At 44.5% G+C, this 21201-nt stretch overlaps 1 protein-coding gene across 1 annotated transcript in view; it reads right to left on the bottom strand.

Moving 5' to 3' along the window:
- Positions 1–11418, bottom strand: part of CHST12 (carbohydrate sulfotransferase 12) — a 101953-nt gene extending 90535 nt beyond the window's left edge. Inside the window, exon 1 of the mRNA XM_086940627.1 lies at positions 11288–11418. The gene's annotated coding sequence lies outside the window, so the exon portion shown is untranslated. The remainder of the gene's footprint in view (positions 1–11287) is intronic.
- Positions 11419–21201: the final 9783 nt, after the last annotated feature.

Raw genomic sequence — 21201 nt, 5'->3', positions numbered from 1 at the left:
TAGAATAGAGGGGCGTAGAGTGCAGTGGTGTAGCGTACAATGGCGTAGAGCGCAGTGGCGTAAAGTGTTGCAGAGTAGATTATAGTGGCGTAGAGTGCAGTGGTGCAGAGTAGATTGGAGTAGAGTGGTGTAGAGTGCAGTAGCAAAGAAAGCTGTGACCCAGAGTGGAGTGGCGTGGAGTGGCGCAGAGTGAAGCGGCGCAGAGTGGAGCGGCGCAGAGTGGAATACAGTTTCATAGAGTGGAGTGGGTCAGAGTAGATTAGAATGGCTCAGAGTGGATTAGCATAGAGTGCACTGGGGTAGAGTAGAGTGGTACAGAGTAGAGCGCATTGGCATAGAGTGTACTGGCACAGAGTGCAGTGTTGCAGAGTAGAATGCCATTGAGTGGAGTGGTGAAGAGTAGAATGGTGCATAGTAGAGTAGTTTGGGATACAGTGCGCTGGCATAGAGTAGAGTGGTGTAGAGTAGAGAGGCGTAGAGTGAAGTGGCGTAGAGTAGTGTGCAGTGTTGAGTGGCATAGTGTGGAGTTGGGTAAAGTGCAGTATACATGGTGTGGTAGTGCCCTGCCATTACAGACGATACATCTTCAATTGAAATTATCATTATATTTGCTCAGACATACAGTTTTACTGATAAAGGTACACAGCGTTCAATCAATGTGTGGAAATGTTATCACCTAGTGTACTGATTTGTTTAGTTCGTATTCAAATATTTGTTTCCACCACACTGCAGAATTACCCAAAAATGTGATTCATTTGTGCTTTTTTAATTCGGATATATTCTGAAATGTTGGTACAGTTAAAATACATACATTTAGAATGTGTTGTGTGCTAGAAAAATAAGCATTAGCAATGCAACAGGTCTCGCATTTACACGGGTTTGAGCTATTGGCATTGTAAATGACAATGCTTTTTATTTATGTTTTGGTTTTTAAAATATAAATAAAAGGCATGGTCATTTACAATGCCAATGGCTTAAACTTGCGCAAATTCTAGACCTATTGCATTGCAAATGCTTGTTTTAAGGAGGCAAACAAAAAAAACCTAAAGCAGGCGCCGCGCTCAAAGTTTACTTTTTATTTTAACTGAAAGCATTCAACTTAGAGCGCCTAGCGCTGTATATGAAAATTGGCCGCCATTGTCCCCATCTCTTTCAATAAACAAACTAGTGCTCAACTCCTTATAATGAAGGCCATGTTATTAGCCAAGTAAAAGGTCCAGTCCTCATGGGCGGTACAAAATGGAGACGAGGCGGGACTAACAAGCCTATTTTGGAATCAGAAGCCAGCATTTAGGAAGGAAACTGACACAAGTCAATGATAAATATGGGCGGAGAGTGGGTGGGGCTTCCACTGCATACCCTGATAACAGCATGCCTTGTTAAGCGACCTAAAAAGCATTGTACAGTCTTCCTCAGCATGATTGTCAAATCAAACCTCTCATTTTGAAGTCGGAGAAAGAAAAGTAAACACCAAGCTCCCTGGAAGATAGAGTCTGACATCTGACCTCTGTCTTTGAATGCACAGCAAATGTGAGAAGATAAAAACAAGATGTAAAGGTCTTTTTACAGAAATTCAGCACTGCTGGAAGAATTCTGCGAAAAGGATTTGAGCACTGGAAGAGAAACTCAAGTTGAACAATCTAAACAAACCTAATAAAGTCAGCCATTAGAAAGCAAGCAAATGTGAGTTACAAACCACAAAGCCAATGATAAGCAATAAGTAGAATACATTCCCATTTACGCTTTTCGAATGTCCCCAAACTAGTGTTAAAAAAACAGACAGCTGCACTGTCTGGTAGGCTTCGGCCTAAAAAGTAGTTTCCCTCAAAATGAGCATTGGAAAGGAATAAGTAAAGTTCGGGTGAGGGACAAAACACGAGAGGGACAAAGAAAGCTTTTGAATAAGAAGCAAGCAAATGAGTGACAAAGCCAACCGATGGTAAGCAATGGGCAGCCTTTAAACTCACTACTACTACACAATCTGGGTAAACTGCAACGAAGCAGCTTGTGGTGCCTGGGAGGCTCCACCTAAAAATAAGTAAATCCTACATAGTCAGTAAAAGTCTCTCTTTAATAATCTTTCACATAATTGCAAAACAGAAGCTCAGACCAGTTTCCTCTCAATGCATTGCAAAGGCTGGCGGGATAATGGCGAACATAGAATTATCTTACAACAATTGTTCCCAACAGTTGGTGAATGTAATCAAGTGAAATGCTGTGCGTTTGTGGAGAACTGTTCAATGATGTGACGAGAACTGAAATTGTTGTGGTTTTCCAACAATACTAACTTTCAAATAAGTGAAAATGTTACACTGCACAAAACATAGCACTGGTACTCGTAACACATACTGATCCACTCACATGAACACCGTGGCAATACATAAGGATTCTAGAACACTTTAGCAGAAGCAATTTAACTCTAAATAAGGCGCATCTTCATAAAGCCGCTACTCCTCTCAATAGTGAGCCATAAAATAATAAACTGGTGTTGAGTGTCAGTACACAATACTACAAACAGCTTAAGAGCCATGAATGAAGCTCCTGTTTATTGGAAAGGGAACAATGATTCAGTCAGGGAAAATACTCCCAAATCAAATCTGGCGAAGCTTACCTCATCAAATCACTGTAACAGGAGATCTGCCCATTAGATTGACCATAACATGGAATATACAATACAAACAAATGTCCCTTAAACTATTCCACAAGACGTAGGTGGCCAGTAAATAGCCCAGAGAAAGCGCTACAGCAAACCACCAGAAATTCTTGGATCAGAAAATACACAGTCAGGGTTTCAGTGCTATTAAGCATTGTCTAGAGAGTGTGCCCACTAGGGGTCCATTGCTAGCACAAAGGCATCTTTGCTTCACCCAAGCATAGATGCCACATGCAGGACCAGTAAGACCCATAATATTCCTGCGTGGTAAAACAGGAAGGCTGTGGTAGAAGGAAGGTTGACAACCTGCTGCAGGCCTCGGGATGAGGGGTCAGCTGGGTAAGTGTAAGTGGCAGGGCTGCTTCATTGACTATAGTTTAACTTACTAACCAACTAGGCCCCTCTGTTTACATGGACAGGGGACCAGGAGAATAGGCCCACTTCCCTGGTCTGCTCTTCCTCCATACCCTATAACGGCTTCGCCCACTAGCAGGGAGTCTGTGCTATTGAGGCAAGGGCGGGGGCCTTTAACTAACACGCCCCTGAGGCCATCCGAAGCCGGCCTCTAAAAGTAGGATAATCTGCTTGTGCTGCGAGGTGTGGTTTGCACAAACCAACACGCAGGCCCAAGGAGAGGTGTTAGAGTTGCAATATTGCTTCCTTGGCGACACTGAGCCCTGTGCTGTTTTTTTTCCTGACATCTCCACACTAAAGACCAACGTATGAGCATGTTAAATGCTGGATAAAAATCACAGGTGTCGGTAAGGCGAAAGTCTAAACTCCCTAGCGCTCATCATTACCAAATGATTTTAGGGAGTGCCCTCCCGCCTACCATGTGTCCTCAGGACTTGAAATTCAGAGGTATACAGTGATGTACTCACATTCTCAGAAACCCCGCCTCCTTCACAAACTGCGATTGGGGCAAATCCTCTACACTACTTTCTAGAAAGTTTTGAGCATGACTCACAAATAACAAGCAATGGATTGTAAATGCACTTGCTTCCCTAAATGCCGAACGTACAAGGCTTCGACAACAGAGCTTGCTCTAAATCAAACCAGGCACTACAGACCATGTTTTGGTTTTCTAGATCTAGCCTATGTTTCAGTCAGCCTTTCAAGCCATTAAGCTAGCTGTTCCTTTTAAAATGAACAATCTGTCCTCTCCGCTCGAAAGCCAGGTGGAACTACAAATTCCATTACACCCCCTCTCTGTAACTTTCAGCCTGAACGTATCATTGAAGGTTTAGACACAATAACCTCGGCCATGACCGCCATCATGGATGATGCTGCGCTGACAAAACGGGACTCGCCAAATCTGAATTATATGGAATAACATCCAGAGGGAAAAAAAGATGGTTTCTCTCAAACACTTCAAATGCAAAACAAAAAATAAATGTTTTGTCATAAACTCAAATCAAATATTTCAAGAAGCAAATGTATACTTTGCTGAACCACCGGCAAGTCACTTTTCTCTACAAAAAAACATTGCATTAACCCCCCTGATGTCTTACTGCTCCCTCTTTCTTCTGAGTTTGTACCACTCTCCCAAATTGGAAACCTCTGCCACAATATATTGTGCTTGTCCATCTCCTCTGCTAGCCAAAATGTATTCCTCATTCTATATACGGTGGACTAATTCCCAAACTTTTGACACCTAAGCCCTCTAAGCTCACTACTCCGATTGCCTTGTTTTATGAGACAATCTCAGTGATGCCAAAGTTATCCAAAACATTGCCTTATCAGTGGTTTCTCTCATTATTTAAATCATGTATTCCTCCTTCAGTCTCAAAAAGCCCCATTTTCTTTTCTCAGCCCTAATTAGATCAAAAGCGTAACTATATCCTGATGAATTTGTCTATCTCAGGCAAATGGAAAAACTACCCTTTCTGTACAAACTGCAGTTCATTGATCACGTTAACAAAAACTAGTCATTCTGGTTAAACCAGTCAAGCTTCAACCGGAAATGCAGGACAGAGACAGATATCAATTCGTTTCTAGACTGCTGTGGATTGTCGGTTTTCATATATACAAATTAGTCAGAACACAGCACCTAGGCTAGTCTGCAATTTACCAAACAGATCACAATCAGCTCCAATGTGAAAACCACTCCACTTACTGCCTGTGCGTAGGAAGGTAATCTTCAAGTTGCTCGGGCATTTTACAGATCCAGCCCTATATATCTGAGCAGTAGAATTATAAGCTATATGCCAAGGATGGCCTTAAGATCCTCCCATCGCGTCCTAATCAAGCCCCTCCAGCTCCGCAGAGCTCGAACAGTGGGGCGATCATTCTCCTATTTAGCAGCAATGCACAGGAATAACAGAAAGTCCCTAAAACCTTGAGGTTTCAGTTTTAAGCCATCGCTTTTTCAGGTGTTTGTTTACTCCCACCATCAGACTATACTGTGCAAGGATATCACTTTGGGGGTGAGTTTTGTGCACTTACAAATCAGATTCACTAATATACACGAGGTGTTTTCTTTCAGGTACATATCGAACTCTCAGCAGCAAGTCTAAATAGATCACTACACTGACCACTATTGGCAGTATTCAGGACTGGGTTTTATCTTTCATCTCAGAAACATGCCATCTGGTATAAATCGGTCATCAACTTTTTCCCCATCTTGTGGAATGCCTCAGGGCCTGACCTCTTAGCCTCATTATTCAACTTTGTGTAAACAATAGCAAGTTGTATGTCCAAGCATCCTCTTGTAGCAATATTTCACAGGAAAAAAAACTGTCATTCTCATCCAACAGTGGCTCTTTCTTATCAAAATCAATCCATCAATGCAAAAAGTCTACCCCAAATAACTGCATGCATAAGGAGTGAGTGAGTTAACTGTAGAGCGTAGCATATGTCACATTGCTTCCTGGTGCTGGAACTAATCACAACTTTCCCAAACCGCCTCCATAAGAATCCACTTATGTCAAATTGCAAGGGTTTACTCTGGATTCACAAAATGTCTAACCTGCAGATACATGCAGCCAAATCCAACCACTTAGCAAAGGTTAAGGATGTTTTTTCCACAAAAGAGTCTCTCATACTTTCCTTTATAGATGGATCAAAGTAATCACAAAAATCTTCCCAGGTCCACTACAGTTCTGTAGAAAGTCGTACTTCACTCACCAGACCAACTTTAGTTTCTAGTCTGATAACATCAACCTGTTTTGGTTCCTCCTCATTGTATCAAGGCACTGTTTCAAAGTATTTTGGATCATTCGCAAAGCTTTCTGCCACACGTAGATTAAAGACCAACTCAAGATTGCAAGCAAAACTAAAACTAGGGGCAAAAAATGTCTCTGCCTAGAAATTATGAAATGCAAGTAAACAATAACGAAAAAGTAGGCCTTCTTGGTGGCACCTCACATCTGAAACCCTCTAATGAATTACATCACATTGACACCTTTGCGTGCTCTCTCAAGACTCACTACTTCAAGACCCACCTCATCTCCCAGGATGCCCGAGCAAATCATTTTTATAGTCTGTTATATGATGTAACTAAAATGTGTTTATAAAGCATGTAATTAAAACAACAAGAGAGGAAGGGTTTAGCAAACACTCCTAACTCCCCTCAGAATAAATCAAACAATCAACAGAGAAGTGTTCTCACAAAAGACATTTTGGAAGAGCAAGCATGTAGTTAATCAACACAGTCAAAATATCTGAAGGAAATCGATTTAGGTTTTTCATAAGGCCCTCACTCACCAACCTGGTTGGTGACATGCTTCATCATCGGGCCCCACTAGGAGTGGCAGAATGCCACCCTAGTGTGCTGCAACGCCAGTTTACTGTGGAGCTGGTTGTGATGGTGAAATGTGATTAGAGTGAATTTAAAAACATCCAAATGTTGTCAAAATTATTTTTTATTCGTTTTGACAATTGGATACAAATAAAAACAAGGTGTAGGATGAGGACTAAATTAAAAGTTCTAATTCATCCCAGAAGAGTGGTCAACATGTTTATGCCTTTAATGAGAGGTTATTCAGGCTTTCATCAGGACCAAAAGATGTAGTGAAGACCCTTGGCAGTATGGGCACGCTTAGGCCCACCCTAACCTAAGGGTACTAGTGTGAAAAATACAAAAATTAAATTGAAGATTCCGTCAACAATAAAGAGGAACCAAGTTTATTCTAGTTAGAACAGGACAGACAAACATATAAACAGAAAGAAACACAACAGAAAAATATATGTCAGTACATTTCTATATGTGGTCATCCTTTTTGTACACGTCAGAAGTGCTCTTCGGAGTGTACTGTTAACGATAGCAGGGACACGTGTGCCACTAGATGTGTACTGGTGCACATATAATAATCGCATTTAGGAAGCGTTTAGAACCTTGAATGCAGGATAATAATTCCAAAGGAACTCTCAGTGAGAGCAAAGTGGTCTATACATAAAGTGAAGATGTGTCTCAATGCCCAGTACGTCTAACAAGTAACACGTGAACTAAACAACGAACACAAACATAAATGGTGCGAAATGGGCAAATACAACGGGCTGAAGTAGCTCTGTGATCTTACAAGTGGTGCGATCTGTCAAAGCACCATGGGTCACAGGAGGGGGGTGAAGCGACTTGGCACACCCTAAGAAAAAAATTAATATGCAATAAGCTCATAAGCATCGGAGCATACCGCCAAGTGTTCTCCTTCAAAGACCACTCCGAAAAATCGAGAAAATTGGCGTATATCCTGAGCTAAGAACTTGTCAGTGCTAGAGTCCAAATATTAAATCCAAAGATTCACAGTGTCTTCGTTATATCTTCATTTATTATCCATTCTTAGGTAAATCCAGACTTCACCAAGAAAGCATACAATAGCCGCTCAAGTTTACATTTGTGACTTGTTTTCGTGTCACATTGTTTGGTTCTGGGTGGGTGACCAGGACCTTATCCTTGGAGCTAATCAGATTGTGTATCTTATGACTAACTTTTCCTCCCAGCGCAATTAACTCTTATTCACCTGTTGTTCTGTTTCACTCCGAAAAATCATTCCACAACTTTCGCCACTGCATGCTGAATATCGCCTCCTGGATGTCTGCCAATAACTTAAAGCTTAATACAGATAAGACTGAAGTCCTATTTTTCAATCAGAAATCCCCCACACCTTCCATTCTCTGGTGGCCGACTGAACTCAACCCACCCCCGGAACCAGTCCAAGCTGCCCGTAATCTAGGCTTCCAATTCGACACTATCCTCTCCTGTAAGACTCAAATTAATAGTCACCTCGTCTTGCTTCGGGAAGCTCCGCATGATAAAAAAAATCATCCCCTACCTGCCACCAGACTATCGTAAAACAGTAGTCCATGCTCTCATTACCGCTCATCTGGACTACGCAAATAGTCTGTATGCAGGTGCCCCGGCATACCTCATAAACCAACTACAGAGAGTCCAGAACGCAGCAGCAAGGCTGATTTGCAACATCCCCTACCGCCATTCCATTTCACCCCATCTGATCAAACTTCATTGGCTCCCAGTGAGACTGCGCAATCAATTTAAAGCCTTAACCCTGGCTTTTAGAGCTCTCAATGATCGAGGGCCTACTTACCTGCGTCGCAGAATGAAGTTCTCACACGCACCACGAAACCTTAGATCCAACCATCTCCGCCTCATAATCTGCCCCCGTTTCCGCCTGGCACGCACGGGAGGAAGGGCCTTTGCAGTGGCCACATCCAAACTGTGGAACCAGCTGCCCATGGAGCTAAGATTTCTGACGTCAGAGCCCCTATTTCGGAAAAAACTCAAGACCTGGCTTTTTTCCCTGATCTAATCTACCCTCTCCCTCCCATATCCCTCTGACCCTTTCGAGATTATGTCTTCAGCGCCGGGACACCTCCGTCGGAGGTAGCTGAGCGCTCTACAAACTACTAAATAAATAAAAATTAAAAAATAAATACACTATATCTTTTGGTCCTGACGAAAGCCTGAGTAACCTCTCATTAAAGGCAGAAGCATGTTGACCACTCTTATGAGATTAAGTAGAACTTTTAATTTAGTCATCATCCTACACCTTGTTTTTATTTGTATACAATTGGCAAAGCTAATAAAAAAACATTTTTGACACAATTTGGATGATTTTAAATTAATTCGATGATGAAGCATGTCACCAACCAGGTTGGTGAGTGAGGGTCTTATGAAAAACCTAAATCGGTTTCGTTCACAGATAATATTTTGACTGTGTTAACTACATGCTTGCCCTTCCGAAATGTTTTTTGTGAGAGCACTCCTTTGTTGATTGCTTGATATAAAGCTTGTAAAACAGTTGGTGCATTCATCCTACCAAAACATGCTGAAAAAATAGGGCAAGAGTCCGCATCTTGCCCTAACCCTCACATTCAAGACGGGCTTTAAGTGGGATGAAAACATAGGGGTCTCTAAATGGAACGCAGCCTTGGAAGAACTCTGAATCCTTTACAAGAGGCATGGCCTGTATAACTAAGGGCAGGGATTAAAACAAGTGAACTAAACTCCTGTGCTTTCCATAACCAACCACTAGCCCAGTACTTTGGTGACTGTGTGAGCTTCCTGTTATTGTACACAGATATCACACACTAACTGACATGCAGTTAAAAAAAGCCAAACTTTGTGATGTGCCAATGCATGCTAGGAGCATAGGATACATTAGTAAAAATGATTGTTTTTAATGATTAGAATTTAAATTGTTTCAATTCTGAAAATATGCCACTGTGAATTAAACATTACTAAGACCTGTGGAACTGGCAGTAGTTTTCGGAGTGTTTCAATCACTCTAGTTCTTCACTTCACACTACTTTACTCTTCAGTCTCTGATATGATAATTACATCTTTTCTCTCACCACATCTGTCTCATAAGCATAACTCTGCATATCTCACCCCTCATCGTTCAACACCATATATTCACCTTCCTCTGCATGCATTCCCTTGCAGGTCTGTCACTTCACAACCCTTCGCAAACATAACCAACACACACACTAACCTGAAAGTAATACATTTTATTTTACTTTCTTCGTGTCAATATTTCCAATTAGAACCTGCACAGTCATTCAGCCTGAACTTTTGAAATAGGTGGTTTTACCTGCCATGTTTCATGGTACATGGAGAATCCAAATTATTATTCTGTATTTGCAATAGCCATTATTGTTGGTATGAAAGCGAAGAGGGATTGTGCACCAGCTGCAGAAATTAGCATTTTCTATTTGGTTAGAGTTCTGAGAGGGCAGCTCTCATTTGTCAGAATTTTATAAAATCATCATCATCATTGAGATGATGGGATACTGAAATGCCCATTAACAGAACTGTGAAGCTCCAGGACCTTTAGAAAAACTGCTGTATAGAAAATAAACAAGAGATTGCTGTTTGATACACAGTGGGGTGTAGAGATACTCTCTATATGATGTGGCTTCCTGTAACTGAGGAATATGTTTTTCTAGCTAAGAGTAAGAGTTCTATAAAATACCAACGAAAATCGGTAAGGTCTTCCGCTCTAATCACAGTGGTGTTCAGTTCTGAACTGGGTACATGTGCACATCCATTTTCAGAGTGTTGATATTTTTCTGTATAGCATTTTGTATAGAAAAAAATCAGCATGTTAATAAGAGAGGTTGCTTATAATTAAACAAAGCAAAGAACATTTATCAGCCGTAAAAGGATAAAGGGCTGAATCTCCTAATCCATTCGCAACAGGTTGTACAAAATTCTCTTTAGCATGCACTCTGCTTACGCTGACCTTCCTCGGGAGCCTAGTGATGTAGGGCACCACAGTCAAGGTTTCAGATGTGGTTGTGGGGTATTCGTTAACACTTTTAACAAACTATGGATGTTCAGTTCTCAAAGTTAATTGTCAAAATGTCTCACTGAGTTAATGTATCTACACCAGTATGTATGACAACTTTTTGTGAAGACTTGCAGCTCCCTGCACTCTGCAGGCGGTTGTTCTACCCCAACCGTCATTAGGAGTAATGAATTTGGTTTGCCTAGCTGCCTCTTACTCAACTTAGTGAGTACCTGCCCTTCTTTATTACTATTTGAAAGCACTGCATGCAACATTACTTTAAAGGCAGAAATACTGGCATTGCCAATACTTGTTAATTAATGCCGGGTCCGCAGCCGGCCCACGTAAAACCTTGCATTCAAGAACTCACGTTACAGCGCTTGCCCTGACATTATAGGTCAGGGCCCTCCGATTAGACAGCGACAGTCAGGTCAGGTCATCCACACAGGTCATTCCATCGCCAAAAAGTATCCAGCGACCACCTGGTAGAAGCTACAATCATTCCTTGGTCACAAAGTCAACACACTGGGTTTGCCAATACACGCAGGCAGACCAACAACTAAGACCCCCATCCTGCTTTGACTGGTCAGCTGTCAAGTCCCTCCCCTCGCTCACTGGTCAGGACCCAAAGCTGTCAGCAGCCAGCACCGCCTCTCAGCGGTCCTCAGTCATCCTCTAAGCGGTCAGAAAAAAATGAATGATCAACAGTGTGTACAAACACTAGGAAGCATCGTCTCCGGAGTTATACTAGAGAAGATTATATCAGTGTAGACCCCTCCTTGGTGGTCGGGTCGGCCTGCTTATACTGGTCTCTTCCGCCTTCGCCGGACAGCTTCCCAGATGCCAACCCTCCAGAATCAAACGAGAGATTACCGAGCGCGGGCCTTACCTCCCCACAGCAGATCACAAAAATCATTCCATGGCCCCCGTGTTGCTGCGGTCTCCAACCAACTTCAATACGAAAAGGCAACGGGGTGATAATCGGAAAGCTGGTTTTACAGTGATTGACAGGCTAGGGGCGGTGCCAGGAAGGCCTCGGTGGCTGTACTTAGCAATAAAGCCTGTTCATTGGTTAGGAGAAAAAAAAATTAAAGACCAACCCTGAAAAACCCGTCCACCAAGAAACCGCCCCCCCCTGACTGCGCCGAAGACGACCACCCGCTGCCCCGGAAGATACAGCCCAGCCGCAGAGGGGCCGGCGGGCCAGGCAGTGCGCCCTGGGGTCTTTTTATTTTTTATTTATTTATTTATGCATTTTTATATAGCGCGGACTTTACCCGAAGGCGTCAGAGCGCTTCACATTAGGAACAGAAATGAAACATAATGAGAAACATTACAGAAGAGCAGATTACTAAAACATACGTTACTTACATAAGGTAATAGTGACAATTGTGAGCAAACAAAAAACATGAGGTAGTAAAAATTGTGAGCAACCAAAAATACATGAGGTAGTAAAGGTAATAATGACAATTGTGAGCAAACAAAATACTTGAGGTAGTAAAAATTGTGAGCAACCAAAAATACATGAGGTAGTAAAGGTAATAGTGACAATTGTGAGCAAACAAAATACTTGAGGTAGTAAAAATTGTGAACAACCAAAAATACATGAGGTAGTCAAAAGTGCACAAGAGGAAAAGTGACAAGTGGGCAGTTGTAAGAGAAAACAGAGTATAATTTGAGGTATAATACTGCAATAAGTGCTAGGCACAAGAACAGGCGTTACGTAGGCAAGGTGGCACTTGTGCAAGTATCAAAGGTAAAAACATGTGAGAGGTAGCAACCGTGTGTTACAAGGGCAAAGTGTTGTGTGCATGTTACAAAAGGGCACCGAACACAAGTACATGGAGAATACTGCAAAAAGGCAGACACTCCCACCACAGGAAAACACTGGGAAGGCACTCCCATGGTCATGGAAAGTAGAAAATATCAGTAGTGGGAAGTCTTCCTCCGAATAGCAAGAGGACGTGAATTACTTTTGGAGGTGTCTCTGGAGGAGGAGAACTTTGAGGTCCCTTTTGAAGGCCTGGGAGGAGGCGGTGGTCCGGAGCTCAGGCGGAAACGAGTTCCAGATTCTCACTGCGTTGCCTGAAAAGGATTGGGCCATTGTTCTTTCCTTCTTGAAAGTGGGAGGTTCAAGCAGTAGATTCTCGGCATTGCGTGAAGGTCTAGAGCCTCCAGAGAGTTTCAGTTTATTCACCAGGTAGCGGGGAGAGGAGGAGTGCAAGGCTTTGTGGGTGATACAAGCGGTCTTGTAGATAGCTCTAGCCTCGAAGGGAAGCCAGCGGAGGGTGGATAACAACGGTGTGATGTGATCGCTTCTTTTGGCCCCATAGATGAAACGAGCTGCTGAATGGAAGACAGACTTAAGTGGGGACAGGTGAGATTTGGGGAGGCCAGTAAGAAGAGAATTGCAGTAGTCTAGTCTGGAGAGGACCAGCGATTGCACCAGGGTTATAAGGTCCTGCTCCGGGAAGAAGCGACGGATTCCCCAAAGAAGGCGCAGTTGGTAGCGAGCAGATTTTGCAATAGAATTGATGTGGGGAGTTAGATTGAGTTTTTTGTCTAGAATGACACCAAGAGATTTTGCGCTGTCGACAATGATGGGTTTGTTGTTTAGTAGATTCATCTGATCCATCCATGATTGAACCGGGGGAGGAGAGAGTGAGGAGGAGAAGAGGAGGAATTCAGTTTTGGAGGGATTCAGAATTAATTGATGAGATGACATCCAGTTTTGAATGGAGTCAAGAGTAGATTTTAGGATGGAGAGATCATGAGTGGAGGCAACCTTGAGGTAGAGTTGAGTGTCATCTGCATAGAGATGATAGTGAATCCCGGATTTGCTTAGGAGGTTTCCCAGTGGTTCTAAGTAGAGATTGAACAGTGTGGGTGCAAGTATAGAGCCTTGGGGAACACCTTGACCCACCGCCACAGGAGACGAAAGACTGTTCGCTATTTTGATCATTTGAGATCTGTCAGAGAGGAAGGATGCAAACCATTTAAGCACAGTGCCCTCCATGCCCATTCTCTGTTGAAGAATATTGAGGAGGGTGTTGTGATTAACAGTGTCGAAGGCTGCGGAGAGGTCAAGGAGAATTAGCAGACAGGACCCCCCTGAGTCGAGTATCCTCAGCGCATCATCAACCACTTGCAGTAGGGCTGTTTCAGTGCTGCAGTTTTGGATGAAGCCGGACTGACAATTGTCAAGAAGATCATTGTCCTTGATATGACGAGAGAGTTGTTTGGCTACACATCTTTCCGTTATCTTTGCAAGAAAGGGAAGGTTAGTGATGGGGCGGTAGTTATTGAGGTCATTCGCATCAGCAGTGGGCTTTTTCAGCAGAGGGGTGACCTGCCCAGTTTTGAAGGGGACAGGAAGGGAGCCTTGCCAGAGGGAGAGGTTGATCAGAGTGGTCCAATAGGAGAGGGAATGGGTATAGAAGTCAAAGGCAATGGCACTGGGGATAGGGTCAAGCGAATGGTTGGAGGGCTTTGTTTCCCGTATGCATTTGAGAAGGGCATCTTCAGATATGGGATCAAAGCTCTGCCAAATGGCTAAGGATTTGCGCTCCTCTGGAGGTGTAGGATGAGCAACCTGATCCACAAGTGATTTCACCTTTCCATCGAAGAAAGTAGCGAAATCCGCTGCTCTCTTTGTAGAATCCTCCACCTTGGAGGTTGGGGGAGAGCAGCTCGGAGTCTTGATGAGATCGAATAGTTTTTTGGGTCTATTTTTGGCAGAATCAAGGAGGGTTTTGAAGTGCGTCGCTTTCTCAAGGAAGATGTGCTTGTGGTATTTGGATCTTGCTGTCCGAAGCAAGGCTAAATTGTCAGTGGAAGGCAATTGCCTCCATTGCTTCTCCAGGAATCTTAGCTGCTTCCTTTCCTCATAAAGGGATTTGTTGAACCAAGGTGCTGAGGGAGTGGGCCTTATCCTTTTGCTTTTGAGTGGAGCGACGTTATTAATTTCAGCTTCAAGAACTGTGAGGCATTGGGAGGTGAGATCGCCAACAGCTATGTTCGGGTCTAGCCTTGGAAGTGAAAGCAAAGCTGATTCACAGAGGGGACCAACATCAATGTTTTTGGCATCACGGAACCAGGAGATGGCCCTCTTGGGTTGGCCAAGAGTTATAGAGTGTGAAAGTTGAAGAGAGAATGGGATGAGGTGGTGGTCAGACCAATCTACATGAATAGGGGTAGTAGTAGAGAGCATGCCTGCTTTAGAAATAACAAGGTCCAGGATTGCGCCCTTAGAGTGGGTTGGTTCAGTGCAGTGTTGGATAAGATCATTTGCCGAGAGGAAGGTGGCCAGTGAATTCGCAGAGGAGTCTTGTGGTGCGCCCCAGTGGAGATTGAAGTCACCCACGATGGTCTGATTGTCACTTTGAGAGTATTGGTCGCTGATGAAGTCTTTGAGATCTTCTATAAACGAAGAGCTACTGCTACAAGGCGGGCGGTAAATGATATGGAATCTGAGCGGTGAACGGTGTTGCAATTGAAGCTCAAGAGAAAGGCATTCAAAGGTGTGGGAGGAGCTGCTAGGAGACGCCTTAAGTTGGAGGGCGTTTCTGAAGATGACTGCAACACCTCCCCCCGTGTTTTCAGTTCTGTCATTCCTAAATATGGAATAACCTGTGGGTAATAGGAGATCAAATATAGAGTGAGAGGTATCTTTGAACCAGGTCTCTGTGAGGAAGAGCATGTCAAGTTTGTGAAGGGTGATGGTGTCGGAGATTTCAAGTTTGTGTTTTACTGCAGATCTGCAGTTGTGAAGCATACAGCGCAGCTCTGTCAAGACTGTTTTGGTGACGGGGGCACTTGGGCTCTGAAGGGTGATCGGGATATTGTACATTTGCGGAGGTGCTCGGGAGGGTTTAGGTGGACGCTTTGTTCTGACAGAGGTGATTGTCGGAATAGTGTAGACAGTGGGGTTGCTAGGGTATGCCTGTTGAAGAAATGTGGCGTTCAAGGGCTTGTGTGAGTTAACGACGCTTGCAGACGAAGGGTTGAGCTTGGCTGTATTGGGGTGAGGGGGCGAGGTGCATCTCTGGGGAAGTTGCGAGGGGGTAGAGGTGCATGGAGGGGTGGGGATCTTAGAGCATAAAAGTGAAATGGCAGCTGTCAGCTGAGAGATGGAGGTGATCAGAGAGCCTAGCGTATTTTCCAGTGAGAAAGAGGCAGAGCACGGAAGGTTAGGTGGCTCGATTGAAATAAGGGGGGGTGGAATTGGTGGTGGACGGCAGGGAGAGGTGGGAGGACAGGGGGTGTGTTGGGGGGTGGGGTTCACAGGTGGGGAAAGGTGGAGGTTGGGAGCGGGAGTAAATGAATTGGGGGTTAAGGGAGAGTTGTCATTGTTGGTGTTGCAAGAGGGAGAGGAATTAGGGACAAATTTAGAGGGAGAAATGTGCGGAACACGTCGGCAGGGAAGTAGGAGGTGGGAGGCCTGTGTGGCGTCATGGGAGTGTAGGAGGTTTGGGCGGAAAAGAGGTGCATTGGTTGCGGAGGTCCTGTCAGTTAGGAGAGGTAGCAGCGAGGGAACGGTCATCTGGCAGAGTGAGGGGGGTTGAGAGAAAGGGAAGTTGAGGAGGGGAAGTGGTTCTGCTGGGCCCGAGGGAGGGAGAAGGAAGGTGTTCCTAGGAGGGGAAAGGGGGTAGTGCGGCAGTACTGGAGGAGTAGGAGGGAGGAGCGAGATGCAGTGGGAATGTGGCAAACACGGGGTGAATGACGAGGGAATGAAGGGGTGGAGAGGAGGGACGGAAGGAGGGCTAAGGGGAGCATAGAGACAGTTAATTGGGGAAGAGTGGGTGATGGGAAGAAGTATGGGGGAGGAGAATAGATTGGAGTATCGTGATAGTGCAGATGGGACGAGGAGCGTGTTAGCTAGTGGTAAGGCTGAAGTAATGCGGGAGGGGACATACTGTGGGGGGGGAGGAATAGGCGATGAGGTAAGTTGGGGGGGGAAGGGAAAAGGGCCGACCTGCGCTTCTCGAGAGTGCAGCCAATTGGAGTGGGGTGGGGTCGGCGGAGGAGAAAGGGAGTAATGGGTGGAGCTGGAAGGAGAGTCAAGGGGAAACCCGGTTGCAGAGACGGGGAGTAAGGTAGGGAAGAGGTGGTCAAAGAGCGAGAGGCAAGAGTCTTTGCCTTGGATCATGACAGTACCGTTGTTATAGAGTGAGATAGTGAGGTAGCCATTGAAGCACCCAGAGGGGGAAATTTTTAGTTGTTTCCCATAAGGGATAGAGGAGGAGGAGACGACGTTAAGGGAATTGTAAAAACTGTTGGACCAAGAGGGGATGTCGCGAGTGAAGAAGATGAAATCGTTTTTGAGCCTCCCAAGACGACCATTGTAAAATTGATCCACAAAAAGGGAGTCCGGGAAACGTTCAATAGTGTTATGCTTAAGTCGTTTTATTGTAGCTTTAGTCTGGTCGGGAGGATAAATGATTTTGTAGCAATTGGCTCCAGTCTTAACTCGAGAGGTGGCCATGTTGGGAAGCTGAGGCGAAGGAGGGTGGGGGAGAGATGAGAGGGGTGTTGCTGGGAGAGCGGTAGCGAGGAGAAAAAAGAGGGCAAAAAGGGGGCGCATAATCCAAACGGTTATGGTGGAAAAACTGGGTTAATGTGCTGTCAGGCTGTAAAAAGGCCTAAACGATGCAGCTGGCACTACTTGCTGCGCAGCTGTCAAAAGGCCTAAACGGTGCAGCTGGCACTACTTGCTGCGCAGCTGTAAAAGTCCTAAACGGTGCAGCTGGGAATCACAAGTGACATTAGTGACATTAGTGAGCAATCAAAATATATGAGGTTACAAAGTACAAAGTGGCACTAGTGTTCAACCAGCATAACCAAAAACATAAGAGGTAGCTGTTGGTGTAATTCATGAATAAAAAGTGAAATGGGTGCGGCTTACAGGATAGAAAGAGATGGGCGCAGCTTACACAAAGTGTATATAGATATGTGAGGTAGCGATCAGTGCAGTACAGGAATAAAAATTGAGATGGGTGTAGCTAATACTAATGTCTATAAATATGTGAGGTAGCGGTCAATGCAATACATGAATAAGAAAGTGCGATGGGTGCAGCTTATAATACTGTACAGTATACACATAAAAGTATAATATTAAAGATATAACGGACCAAAATACTGGTGCAAACAAAAGGCAGCATTAGTCAAAAAATGACAAAAGTGAGCAGCGAGAAATACATGAGGTAGCAATCGGTGCATTGAATACAAGTATAAGTATAATACTGCAATAAGTGGCAGACACTCGGTAGTTGAGATTAGTCTAAAGAGGCCAGTTCATAGGTATGGTCATATATTGAGCAGGACTAGTTCATGATGGCCGCCACAGAGAGAGCGAGACCACTCTAAAATGGCCGCCAGAATAGGGGAGATAGAAACGTTAGTCCTCTGTTAGTTGCTGTTGCTTTAGGAACAGGAAAGGGCAGAGTCAGTTTCTATTTGAGCAATCCCAGTTCCTATCTTGCTGGGAGGGAGTCTTATCTCTATTATGGTGGTCTTGTGTGGAGGAGTCAGGCCGGGGAGCCTCCTGGGCGTGGATACAGGAGGGGATTTATTGCTACAGTTTTATGGCCCCAGCCATTTTGAACAAAGGAAAAAGGAAAGTGGACAAGCTGATCAGGGTGGATAAATACCTTCTTGTAGTTCTGCTCATCCAGTGCTTTGATGTTGCCAGCAAAGTGATGCATTTAACACAGTCCATCATATTTCTTAAGGGTGATGTAAACGCTACCTGAGGTCCGACATTTCTGAAAAGTCTTGTCAGCTCAGTCAAAAACTTAGCTGTGATTTCAGCTCAGTGGATATGCAGATTTTGAAGTTGAGAGAGATGCAAACCTCGAGGCTTTTGTCAGAATGTGTGCATCGATTTCTGACAGATTTGAGAGCAGGAAGGGCAGTCTTGAGCTACAGCCAGGTTGTCTCGGACTGACGAGTCCTAAACAGACCCGTGGTGTCTCGGATTCACGGCTCACTCACTCCAAGAAAGAGGTCTCTGAATGACTGCTCCACAGCAGGCCCGGTTTTACTTCGCACCATTTCAGGCATAGCAGTCAGGATGTCTCTTATTGACTTCCCTGTCTCTTAGGGGTCTCCTTTTCACTGCTCACAAGGTCAGGCACCGCAGTTAGGCTGTCTCTGAATGACTGTATGTCTCTGATTCACTGCTCATGCACTCCAGCCTAGATGTCTCTGAGTGACTGCTCCTCCACAGACCGAGCGTGCATCTGCTTCGAGTGCCTTGCGGTGCTCAGGGTTCCGTTTCACAGCGCTTCTCTAGCCGTCAGATCTCGGTTTTAGCGCCCCAAGCGCATGCACCGTAACCCGGGGTCTTCGTGGCACTAGCTGCACCAGTGTGAACGGCTGTGGGGGAGGGGGAGGATTCATCGCCCTCCTGCGGACTTTACGACCTCAGGCGCCTGGCTCCGGGCTTTCACTGACCGGACTCCATGCAACGAATGTCCCAGCCTGGGAGATGTCTCTTGTCGCCCCTCGTGTACCAGAGGCACGGAGCACTAAACGATTCTACTCTGTACTCTCCCAGACCTGCACCTGCACGTCCGCTCTCTCCTGCTGTGCAGATGGAGCGGTTAGAGAGTCGCCTGAATGATCCCCGGCATTAGAAAGTGAGCTCCGCCTGTCCGATATAGACGATAGCCGTTCCAGAGCGATAAGGCTTCCGGCAAGATTCCACCTGCCTGGACCGGAATCCGCAAACTGTCAGAAGGCGCCATAGACGCGGTGATGGGTGCAGCAACAACACCAACTTGTAACGGGAGCCCTTATTCTCGGGTCCTACGCGGTACGTCAGACACGCCCTAGCCTACAACAGGAGCCCACGCAGTTGTTAGGGATTCTGGCACACACTGACCCCGCGAGGTCAGACGTCCTTTATTTATTACCTCGCGGGTGCGTGGTCGTGAGGTCTCGTGGCCTGGTGGCTCACTGCATCCCATGTAACCGTTATTTTTATTTTTTATTTTTTTTAATTCAAGTCGTTTTAATTATATTTTCTAAAAAGATGATCAGGTAAGTAGCGTAAGATACAATAATAATGATAGGTACAGTGGGAGTCTAATATAAGAGACAAAAATGAGACAGTCTGTAAATCAGAAGAGAGCAAAGTAAATATGAAAAAAATAAATTACCCAAGTGCCTTGCCATAGTACTCACAGTGAAGTCGTGATGTTATACTTGGATAATAGCAACAATTATTATGCAGTGTAACCGTTGTCTTGCAAGAAAAAGCGAGGTGTAGTATCATCCAATAAATGAAGTCCAGGCAGGTAGAGATGAGAAAGAGGAAGTTTATTGTAGGATATAAACTAGGGACCTCATCCTCCAAAGACCAGCAGGCAACTGACCAGAGAAGGTGGAACACCTTGAATAAGGCACATTCCAAGATGGAACAGAGGTAGAATACATAAGGTAGAGGCAAGGACATGCAAGGGAAGTGGAGGATACCACAAGACCTCCCTCTTATCAATAAAACACAAAAGGTAAGTGGAGGATGTGGTGAACATTCAGGGAAGAAAATGTGAAGCAAAACAGTTACATTTGCAGTAACAAGTGAGCAAGAACTCAGTCAATAAAACGAGAAGGAACAGAACTCTTCCTTGTAGATCTTCTAACAGGAACAAAGGTTGAGGGTACAGGAGAATGACACACAACATTGTCTTCCATATTCTTGGCGCGACACACAGCTATTCTGCTGAGGTTCCACACCTTATGATCCTGTGTCTTAACTGCATTACCTAGAAGTTTTATAACTTTGATTGGTTGGCTGAATTTTGAAACACCAAACTTTCTTTCTGGCAATTTAATCCTTACCACATCTCCCACTCTCACCACAGTTTTTTTAGCAGCTTTTCTTATGTCATACTCAATCTTCCTTTTAGCTGCCTTACCCAACTCCTTCTCTTTCCAGTCAGCGCTCAAAGTGTCATTAACCCCAATCTTCGTACCAACCCAAGAAGGCTTGAGAGGAGTGCAAGGAGACCTTCCCTTGAACAAGACGAAAGGTGACACACCAGTAGAGGAATGTGTGGTGAATCTATACTCACATACTTTCTTTTTAATAGCTTCCTCCCAATTGTAGCTGGAAACCAGAGCTAATTGCATCGTTTCTTTCAGGACCTTGATGAATCTTTCTACAACACCGTTGCTCTCTGGATGATAAACAGAGGCACGCTTGTGCAGAATCCCTCTCTCTCTAAGAAAACTCTCAAACAAACCAGAGACGAACTGCACACCATTATCCGTGAGCACCGAGTTAGGCAGACCTTCACTGGAAAACAATTCATCCAAAAAGGTAACCACAGAAGAGGAATCCACCTTGTTCACCACCTTAATAAACGGCCACCTTGAAAACATGTCAACACACACGATAACATATTTGTCTTGACTGCTAACTTTGACAGGACCTAAGATATCCAATGAGACATCAATCCATGAACCAGTAGACCGTTTTCTGATTACCATAGGTTGAGTTCTGCACTTGAGTATCTTATCACTAACTGAGCATTGTGGACAATCTCTCACAGATCTTTCAATTTCAGTGTCCATGGCAGGCCACCAATAGATTTCCCTGACTCTTGATTTGGTTTTTGCGATGCCCATATGACTAGAGTGTGCATACTCCACAATCTTATGTCTCAAACTAGTTGGAGGAACAAGTCTGCTACATCTCATTAACACTCCATCAACCCAAGACAACTGATCCTTCACAGTCCAGAAACACTTCACAACATCATTGCAATCCTTTTTTAGACACCAACCATCACGAACATG

Source organism: Lissotriton vulgaris, chromosome 10 (assembly GCF_964263255.1).
Source record: "Lissotriton vulgaris chromosome 10, aLisVul1.2, whole genome shotgun sequence".
NCBI classification, from domain to species: Eukaryota; Metazoa; Chordata; class Amphibia; order Caudata; family Salamandridae; genus Lissotriton; species Lissotriton vulgaris.
This window is presented reverse-complemented; position numbering and strand designations above follow the sequence as displayed.